The sequence below is a fragment of the Corvus moneduloides genome, chromosome 6 (assembly GCF_009650955.1).
Source record: "Corvus moneduloides isolate bCorMon1 chromosome 6, bCorMon1.pri, whole genome shotgun sequence".
Taxonomy (NCBI): domain Eukaryota; kingdom Metazoa; phylum Chordata; class Aves; order Passeriformes; family Corvidae; genus Corvus; species Corvus moneduloides.
Window position 1 is genome coordinate 18987923 of NC_045481.1, and position 10545 is coordinate 18998467.

A 10545-nucleotide genomic window follows, 5' to 3' on the forward strand; every position below is an offset into this window, starting at 1 on the left:
ATGATAAACAATTTTCTGTGTCATATGGCTTTGTAAATACATCCTTGCATTAAAATAGGCTAGAAAAGGCTTATGGAAAAAAACCCAAACTAAATAAAGCAGTCATAGCTTGAAGTAAAATATACAGGAGACTGTTTCTAGAGTTGAAACACAAGATTTCTTTTAAAAAGGGAAATTTTACAGACCTTAAGTTTTCAGGAATGCTGAATAGGGCATGATGGATTTGTTTTAAATTGTTGCTAGTATTTAATTTTGATAGAGTTCAAAGGGGCCATGTCAGAAGAAGGAGTGAAAGACAGGAAAAAAAAACAAATAACCAACCTGTACTCTGGGCAAATCATCATTAAAAAAAAAAAAAAAAAAAAAAGAAAAAGAAAAGGTATAAGAAGGTCCCAACGCCTTTCACCAGTGGCTGAAAATATCAGATTAAATTGTAGTATTCCTAGGGCATATTGTTTGATGTGATTAGAATATAATTTGTTAAACAGAGAAGAGCTTTTATTTCAAACACTTCTTTCCTGAGTATCATCTATGGATTAAGGTTTGGGTTTGTTTAAAATAAATGAATAAAACATGACATCATTTTAATGACGATCTTTCTGTGATTGCTTTTCTTTAAAATAAGTCAATTACTTGAAAGGTGTTGGTTACACATAGCTGTAGGGAAACTGAAGCTCATATCTTCAGTGTAAGTTAAGTTAGCCTTCTTTAAAAAAATAACACCTGCATATTATTCTTTTCTACTGTTTTTTATAAGAGAAAAAAATACAAATAATTGTTTAAAAAAAAAGAGAAGAAAAAACAATTTTTATGCCTCTGGGGCAAGTTCCAACTCTTTTGGTTTCTTGAGGAAATAAATAACAAGCATTGGCAGAAAGACTCCGAAAAAAGACTGCCCAAGGGGGAGGGAAGGAAACACCTAAAAATCATATTACCAAGTGCTGAGGTAATCAGCTACAGTCTGAGAAATGTCAAACAGTGGTATTCATCTACCCAAAGACTTTGCTGATCAAGTCCTTGACTGCCATTTACAATCACTAACTAAAATATGGAATATAGCTGTGGATATAAACAAGACACAAATTAGTATTGGGAAGCTGGGTTTAATAATCTGCTGTAAGAGTCCATCTGTTTTATAAAGATCCCTTTTCCCTCATCTCTGATACGTATTCCTAATACAGAGAGCACTAGAATTCTATATTTTTTTAATATTTTTTAAACACCCTGCTACTATAAATTCTACTCACAGTATATCTGGTCTGAGTGTTTCTCTCAAGTTTCAACTATGTAAGCACTGAGGGGCAATAAAATTTCCCACAGGTTCAGCCTGCTTTAGAGTAAGTATTATAACATCAGACAAATATAAATGCAATTCCTTTAGTACTGATGTTAAATAGCACCGGTGGCTTCTTACTTTTCTGATTTTTGCAAATATTCATCATATTATCACTGGAATAGCTGAAATTGAAAGCTCTTTCAAGAGTTCTGGATTCATGTTTGGAACTGGAGTTCGGTTTTGTTTTCCTGCTTAAAACACTAGAAAATCGCATTGTTTGCAACGAATATAAAACTGGTAACCTAAAAACTAGGTGATTTGCAGGTATAAAAGACTAAAACAATTTATAGTCTGTGTTTCCAATCCACTATGGTGAAGGGAAAAAACACCATTGACTACACCATTCTCACAGATAGAGGTCACTAATGGACTGGATTTGAATCTGCCTAGTGAAAGCCTGAAAGTTACATGAAAGTATCCTAGACAAAAATGAGCTCATTTGGAGATTAAAGAGGTAACAGAACTTATTAAGAAATAAAGCTCTCACTTTCCTGGAAACAATATTATCTTAACTGTGCCTTCTTTTCTAGTCCTTTAAATAGAAAGTTCAGTACTGGAAAATCCTGATAGTTGTACTTGTTTCAAGTCCTTTTTGTTTTCTTCACTTGGTAAAACTGTGTCTCTCCTTCTTTGCTGCGGGAAGGGTAGGGAAGCCAGCCCCAGTGACATCCCACATTTTAGATACTGCTATTTTAAGCAGTTGAATGCAAGCACATTCTTGAATCTTGAAGGAAAGCATAACCTATGTAATGCAGATTCCAACTGGGAGGGTGTAGGGTTGTGCAAAGGAGATAAGTCTACATCCTAAATCAAACTATCCAGCAGGCCAGGATATAAATGTGACTTGTAACAGTGGCTCAAATTAGATCCAGACTTCCCCAAGCCAAACACAGATAACATCACCTTATACAAAATATAGGGTGTATGTGTGTGTAGAGAGACTCTTAAGGACTCTGGGTGCATTCCAGTACCACTGCTTGCTAAAGCCTCGGACTTTGGAAAACACTGATTGTTCTAGTCACAGGTAGTTTTATAGACCCTGTATTTACACAGTGCTCTGACTTGTTTCACCTACAGTACTCCAGGCCTGCACTCTCTTAACTGCCTCACTACCGTATCAGGATACAGAACAAGTATTGAAATAGCTTCTTGAAATCTCTCTTCCCATAATTTTCAGAAAAAAGATCAACACTAACATTCTAACATCACTTTTGTCACATAGAAATAGTGACTTTAAAATCACATCAGTTATGTCTTTTTAATTATGCAACGTTTATATCTTTTTCATTATGCAAAGTTATGTCTCAGTGATAACCTTGCATATACTGACTCTTTCAAAAGAAGAAAAGAAAGAAAGGTGGATAGAGGTGTAGGTACAGTACCTTTTAATTGTTTTTAGAAAAAATGCCAGGATGAACTTTTCTCCTTCCAAAAATATATATATCGAAAATCAGTTCATCAGTTGCCTCTTAAACTACAAATATATAAAGGTCTTCCTTTGGAGAAAGACCATGTCAGTGAATGAAGCAAGGAAATAAGTCCATGGAAATTTATGGGGGTTTTTGTATGGTTAGTTGAGTTTATTAAACCCAAGCACTGATCAATCTCAACCTCTAAACTGGTTTAATTTTCCTGCAAGCACTGTAAAGTTAGTTACAGTAAATAAACCTCTCTTTAACATACACCCTGACTGAGGGAGAGAGGGAGAGAGGGAGAGGGAAGGAATGAGAGAGGGAGAGGGAGGGAGAGGGAGAGGTCTGACTAGCTTTAGTATCTTTTCCTGCTCCTTGTGCAAGGAACCTCTCCCATTCTATTTGGCTGAGCTGTGCACTGCAAAAGGCAGCATCTGAAGAAATCTAATCAGTACCTTCCACACACAGTACAGGAATTTACACGGATTTGTGCCTTGGATTTATTAGCTTATTGTAAGCCTTAAAACAGATTTCCTCCATTAAAATTAATTAAAAGCTCCTGTTGACTGCTTCCAACTCTGAAAAGAAGGAGGAGAATCTTATTCTCTTAACTTTTTTGATTGTTTATTTATCTTTTACGGGGTTTTATATCATGTTCAAGAGAGGTCTTTTCAGCTACTTGACTTCCTTTTGCGATCTGCTATTTTTTGTTCACACACCATCCCTACGTACCCAGCCCCCCGCAGTATTTGTTCTTATTTTGTCAGACCCCCATCTAACTCGCCAGTTCTCTGAGCGGCTCCTTTGTATTCCCAAGTCCTGATCCGATTCTCTTAACCTCGCCCCCACCCACTCACCGCCAGCCCCGCTTCGGAAGCTGCTGATGGGGGTCTGATGGATCCTCCTGCCGAGTGCAGCTCCTGACTCTCCTCGTAGATTCCTTAACACTTGGCAGCGCCGAACTAAGCCGACTGACTACCTCTTCCAAGCAAGGCTCACCTCTAAAGGTCCCGTTTCTCCGAACCACCTCCCAAATAGAGCCACTGGTGGTGCTCACACAGGCGCTCTGCCGGTGCCCCTGCCGCAGGGGTAGTCCTCGGCTCTCCCCTCCCCACGGGGTGGGGGCCAGGCTCGGCACCCTCCCGCTCGGCAGTGAAACGCGACCGGGGACCGGCACCTCGCTGCAGCTGCCAGCTCCGAGTCCCGCTCCTGAGCCACACGCTGGCGCAAAATAGCCCGGGGACCCTGCTAGCGCTTGCCGCCGGCCATTCATAAATCCATACTTGTGTGTGCCCGGCGCCACGGACATGGGGCTGTAACGTGGCGAAGGCGGTGTTTCTGACACAGCCTGATCCCGGCTCCTCAACTTTGTCATCTGGGACAAGGCAAAGGGCACCGCGGCTTTAGATGGCCCGGGGCTAGCATTACCAGAAAGGAAAAGAGTGAGAAATGAAATCCCAACTGTACCTGGCGGCGTCTGGGAATCCCTCGCCGGCACCGATCGTAATCCCCCTGCGCGCCTCTGGCCCCCCACACCAAAACTTTGCCGCCGCCGCTCCTCGGTGGTGGCCGCCGCCGCCCTCCGCCCGGCGCCGCTCCCGGCCGGCCCCGCGGGCCCGTTCCCCGCCGGCCGCCGCCGCTCCGAGCGACCCCCGCGCCTCCCGCGCCTTCCTCCGCCCTTACGAGGCGGCGGCATGGTCCTACCCCCTGCTCCGCCACCTCCTCCTCCGGCGCGCAGCCCGCGGCTCTGGCATTCCCAACGCACTTTCTCTCCTCGATTCGCTCTCTCTTTCCCCCGCCGATCCTCCTTCTCCGGTGAAAAAATAAACGAGAGGGGACTGCGGCTACGCGGGGTCTTGGGGTTTCTGTCTTTGAGATTGTTTTTTTTTGTTGTTGTTGTTGTTGTTGGGTTTTTTTGTCTCTTTCCTCTGGAAATGATGAAAGGATCACATGAGGAGCAGGCACGGCGACCCAGGACCCTCCTAAGTCGGAGAAGGCATCGGACACATGTATGTGAGTATGTGTGAGTGTGTGTTTCTGGCTCTCTCTAAGTCCTGCGCCTGCCTCCAGCCGGGATTGCAGGCTGATCTTAGCAGTAATGATGCCTCACATCTCACTATTCTCTGCTAATGTAAGTCGTGCCTTTTTTTTCCTCCCTGCCTGACACCCCAGGGAGATGTTTACAGTAATGAATTCAGTTGATAGCCATCTCTCTCTCTCTCTCCTGGAGTCCCTCCCACATTTCTAGTTTAAAGAATGCTTGGAAGGCAGGGCTGCAACCTAAAGCTTTCCAAGAGGCAAAGTCAGGCTAGATTTTCTCTTTTTCTTATTTCCTTATTTCCCTCCCCGTCCCCCCCGCCTCCCCCTCCCCGACCGCTTTTAACCCCTAGGTTGCTGAGGACAATTTAGCGAGCTTCATCCGTTTAGATTCGCCCTCTCCCCCGCCTTCAGCAATGGGAACCAAGCGGGCGGCGCTGCCTGGGGGGACGTACGGGCTGCGCAGCCCCCGATCCCCACCCTGCCTCACCGCCGAGCCCGCCGGGCCGGCGCTGCGGGAGAGGGAGGTGCGGGTATCGCCACCCTTCGCGGCAGGACTGCCCCGGCACCGCTGTTCCGGGGACTCTCGGAGTGTATCGGAGCGTATCGGAAGGGAAGCCGGGAAGGGAGCTGAAAAACTCCCCGAGCTGCCGTTCTGGGAGATGCCGTCTCTAGCAATAATTACAGCCGTGCTCTCCACCAACATGGCGATATTTCATGTGCAGCCGCCGCCAAGCTCGCCTCCCCCACCCTCTTATTTTCCTTTCCGTCCTCTCTTGCTAACTTTTAGATAGGCAGTACCATTATACAACAAATACAACACAGAATAAAAGAATCTCCAACCCTCAGGGAAGAGACGGACCTCCTCTAGTATTATGTCTGATTTTCATAATCAGTCATAAAGACTTAAAAACCGCTGGAGAAACCGCCTTTTGCCCTAAAGCGGTAACAACACCCACTCCTCCCACCTCCCTATTTCTCCTGTGCACATTCAGTGCGTGTGTATACGAGTGTGTGTGTGTGTGTGTGTGTGTGTGTGTGTGTGTGTGTGTGCCGGGCTGTCTGCGCTTGTTTTGGAGTAACCCTTTCCCCGCCGTCCAGCTCCCTAGTAGGCTACCGCCTTGTCCTGGCAAGTCCACTTAGAGACAAGGCTGTTTAATACCGAGAAGCACTTGAGCGATAGGATACAGCCGTCAAGGTAGGACGTGGGGTGTGCGAAGAGAATTTGCCTCAAACTCCTCCATTAGTAAAAAAAAAGCACAGCTTTAGCTGCAAGCTACTTTAAGAAATGGGCTGGGGAGGGATGGAGGAGAGGGAGCTGATCAATGCCATGTGTCGAGGAAACAGAGAAGGGAACCGAAATGCCTCGGGGTTGGCTTCCCCCTCACCCCTGGCTGCTCAGTGGCTTCTATTTGCTCGGCCGTACCTCAAAAGCTGACTCACTCGCCATTAGCTCGGCGCCTCCTTCGCCCTTCGCTTGGGGGGGCTAAACTACTCACGACTTCAAAGGCTCGATAAAGCCGTACCGAGGAGTCCCGGCGAGCGTCAGCCCAGCCGCGGCGTGCTCGGCGCAGCTCCTGCCCCAGCACTCGCCCTGCCCTCCACGGGGGCTTCGGAGAGTCCCGGCTCATGGACAGCCCGGAACCGAGCCGAGCCGAGCCGCGCCGCCTGCTCGCTCGGAGAAGGACTTGTGCCTTCACCTACGCGGAGTGATGGGGGTGGGGAGCGAGCACGGAAGGGGGAGAGCAGGTAGCCCGGCATTTCTCACGGGACTCAGCAAGAGGAAGGGAGTTAAGGACGGAACCCCACTCCTCTCCCTGCTCTACGCCTCCAGGATGGAGGGGAGGCAGCCCGGGGCCCTCCACAGGTCCCAGCCGGCCGGGAAGAAGAGGGTGTGACACGGGTCAGTCCCGCGGTCAGAGCCTTCATCCCAGCCTCGGAGCAGGGGCTGCTCTGTAGTTGAGTCTGCTCGCAGCTGCCAGCTGGCCCCGAGGGATGAAAGGATCAGGAGCCCCGTAGAGTACAAAGGCTAATGAACAACCTTTTTCAAAGGCCGTTCTAGGTATTTTTTGACTTTTTAAGATAGGTCTTTCTTTCTTTCTTTCTTTCTTTCTTTCTATTTTATTTTATTTTATTTTATTTTATTTTATTTTATTTTATTTTATTTTATTTTATTTTATTTTCAAGCCTCTGCATACTTTTCAGAGCTCTTATTTGAAAATGATTTATATCTCCGTCATGAAGCTGATGGAGGACCAGTGCATTTTCTGGCGAAAAAAACCCTCAACCCTTTTTCTCATATTAAGTCCACCTGTCCCTCTGTTTTCCACGTCCCCGATACTAGCAACTTGTCGTCAGCACAGAAGGCAGAGCTGGCCATTGTCGATCACAGGTGTTTCTGCCCTCTGTGCCCCCAATCACGGAGGAAAGTGGGAATGTTGAAAACTTCTGCAAGGCTGCAGGCAGTTGCCCTGCTCCACAGTCTCAGAGGGACTAGGCGGAATTATTCCTGTTCCTCTCCCTGTCCCCGGACCCTCAACCAGCTCATACTTCAAATCAGTGAATGATACTCAGTACACGTTTTGGTCAAATCAAGATCATGTCAATGCAGAAAGTGACTTAATCAGGCGTTACCTGCTCCTGCGGAAGTGGGTTTCTTCTCGGTAGGTCACCCAAAGCCCACCGGGTCCGGCAGGTTGAAAGGGGAGAAAGTGGCAGAACAGCTGGGCTCCGGCATGATACTGTTTTAAGGATCACCACCGAGGTCTCTGTTTTCCATAGCTGCCAACGGTCACCAACAGCCAAGGTTTCTCTCAAGGAAGGGGAGAAAGAAATTATCTTCCCAAATTGCTCTCCAGTCGGTCATTTGACCCTGACACCCACCGATGACACTGAAGAACACCCCGTTGAAGCGGCTAAATGCCTCATAATTTCCTGTCTTCTCTTCCCCCGGGCGGCCCCGGCGCACCGCCGCCGAGCGATCTTATCGCCGTGCGATCATTATTCACCGGTGACAACCAGAGATGCAGCGCTCCTAAGTGAGGGTGACAGATTTCAAACGCGGGGCTGCAGCGTATCCAGCCTCAGACATATTCTTCCTCAAACTTTGCCTAGCAAGCAAGTCAGCGGCTTAACCCTTTGCAGCTCCTTCTCTCGCCCGGAGACCGAGACCCCAGCAGCGGGGAGTGCTGGTTTGGGGGGAATGCAGGACAACGCGGCTACTTGGCTGGGGATTCTTTATTACGTGCCGTTTTCTATTCTTGGTTATTTTCACTTGAAACAGATGAGAACCGCCAACTCTAGGGAGCAGATGGAGGGCTGGATACTTTTCTGTGATTAGGGGCTGGAAAAATCCTCTTGGCAAAGTAGATCGCTGGGGACTCACCTGTGGTCCCCTTTGTCACCGAGTCTGCAAACTCATCTGCATGGCATGAATTCCTCTCATACACATATACAGAGCTTTTGCACTTTCCTCAGAATGGTGAGGTTAAAAGTACAACTCTAAAAGTGCCATTTCACTCAGATCTCCAGATTCAGCTCTTTTACAGGTTATTAACTACAACAAAGAAAGGAGCAAGTGAGAAAGAAACATATTTTCAGGAAAGAAAGAAAAAAAAAAAGAAAAGCCTTTTTCACACATGCACTTTGTAGTCAAAGGAAATATTTACCACCACCAAACTCTAGCATGTCAGAACATGCTTCCTCCTAAGCACAAGAAAGCCTTAAAACTAAGAGAAAAGCATGTGCAATTCAAAGATTAAATGAAGTGCTTGAAAGCCTTTCCAAGTGTGTACCACCAGCCCAGAGCCCGATGTCAAGACAACATCAAGACAACAGGGAAACAAGATTTAACAAACTCCATTGGTTGCCTCATATTCATTTAGATATATTTTCAGTACATTATGATGTTTCTGTCACCCCTTTCTGCCCCCACCCTCCCCCCAACAAAAAAAAAAAAAAAAAAAAAAAAAAAAAAAAAAAAAAAAAAAAAAAGAAAAGGAAAGGGGGACACGACCTCTGACTGCAGCTGGTGTTCCGGGAGCTCCTTCCAGAGCCCCCGTGGTCATGCTGTAGGAAGGATGCAGAGGGTAGATGTGTATGAATGGGAATTTCACTGCTTTCTTCATTAAATGTATAAGATAAGGCTGGACAAAGGAGAAGAAGAATCCTACACTAAGCAAAAGGACAGAAAAAAAATTCTCCTTCCACCCACATTTCTAGGTTCCGATTTTAAGCACAAAAGGCAAATAAACCTCCTTTGAAGAACAACCCCCAGCCTCACTCAGAAAAAAACCCAAAACTCCCCCAAAACTGACCCTTTAGGCATCACATATATCCTTGTCCAGTTTGTAACAGCGGGTGAAGTGAGTGGAGACCGTGAATAGCCCTGTCCGAGGGAGGTTTCGCAAGCAGGAGGAGAAGCGCTGCCGCAGGTGCGCAGCGGGAGCTCCGCGGGCGCGGAGCGGGGCCGCCTGCACGTCCCGCGGCGCGGCCAAGGTGGCAGCAGAGCACAGCGGTAGGAGGGATGCTCGGCGGCCACCGGGGGACACTTCCCCCCCTCGCTCCTTCCATCACGCTCTGTTTAAACTGCTGCACACCCCTTCCCTCTATTCCCCCACTCAACGTAATCTCGGTAATAGTCTGATTACTTGGACTTTAAACAATTTTTCCCCTCACAATCACCACACTATAAATGTGTCAAGGATGTATTTATTTATTTATTTGCTAGCAAACCGCTTTGCACTGTTGGAAAGCTGTAAACTGAAAGGAGAATATAGAAATATATTCTCTTTAAATTATCTGTGATCATACAAGATGGCTAGCCTGGAGTGATGGTCCACTGATCCATAATACAACCTCACTTATTTTATAGAAAGTGTAAAATGGGGTAACATTAAGAAATATAAAAATGAAAGTGTCTTTTTAATATTTTTTTTCCTCCAGCTATAGTCTTAGATTGATTTCTGTGGCTTGCAAGAGAGAGGGTAAAAGAAAATGGAAACAATTTTGTAACTGCGAGGTTGGTCTAAATACTGAATAATCTCAATTTTTGTCAGTAATGTAAAATTTTACTTCAGGCCTTCATGCAGCTGACAGAAGGGAAAAAAATCACTAAGTATATTCTTCATCACATTTTGGAAAATCAGCTTATTAAAAAAGGTTTGGAGGTGGGAAAGGAAAGGCAAGGCAAGGCAAGGCAAGGCAAGGCAAGGCAAGGCAAGGCAAGGCAAGGAAAGGAAAGGGGATGGGGATGGTGAAGGAAAGGAAAGGAAAGGAAAGGGGATGGGGAAGGAAAGGAAAGGAAAGGAAAGGAAAGGAAAGGAAAGGAAAGGAAAGGAAAGGAAAGGAAAGGAAAGGAAAGGAAAGGAAAGGAAAGGAAAGGAAAGGAAAGGAAAGGAAAGGAAAGGAAAGGAAAGGAAAGGAAAGGAAAGGAAAAGGAAAGGAAAGGAAAGGAAAGGAAAGGAAAGGAAAGGAAAGGAAAGGAAAGGAAAGGAAAGGAAAGGAAAGGAAAGGAAAGGAAAGGAAAGGAAGGAAAGGGGATGGGGAAGGAAAGGAAAGGGGATGGGGAAGGAAAGGAAAGGGGATGGGGAAGGAAAGGGGATGGGGAAGGAAAGGAAAGGGGATGGGGAAGGAAAGGAAAGGAAAGGGGATGGGGAAGGAAAGGAAAGGAAAGGAAAGGCACGAAGAGAGAAGGAAAGGGGAAGAAAGAGAGAGGAAAGGGAAGGGAAGGGAAGGGAAGGGAAGGGAAGGGAAGGGAAG

At 46.4% G+C, this 10545-nt stretch overlaps 1 protein-coding gene across 9 annotated transcripts in view; it reads right to left on the reverse strand.

Moving 5' to 3' along the window:
- Positions 1-7503, reverse strand: part of FLRT2 (fibronectin leucine rich transmembrane protein 2) — a 62981-nt gene extending 55478 nt beyond the window's left edge. For 2 of the 9 annotated variants that reach the window (XM_032110996.1, XM_032110994.1), the window contains exon 1: positions 7420-7502. The gene's annotated coding sequence lies outside the window, so the exon portion shown is untranslated. Of the gene's footprint in view, positions 1-3605; positions 3702-3747; positions 3821-4215; positions 4321-4452; positions 4992-7419 lie in introns of those variants that run through there. The other 7 variants (XM_032110997.1, XM_032110995.1, XM_032110999.1 and 4 more) reach the window with 6 other exon arrangements.
- Positions 7504-10545: the final 3042 nt, after the last annotated feature.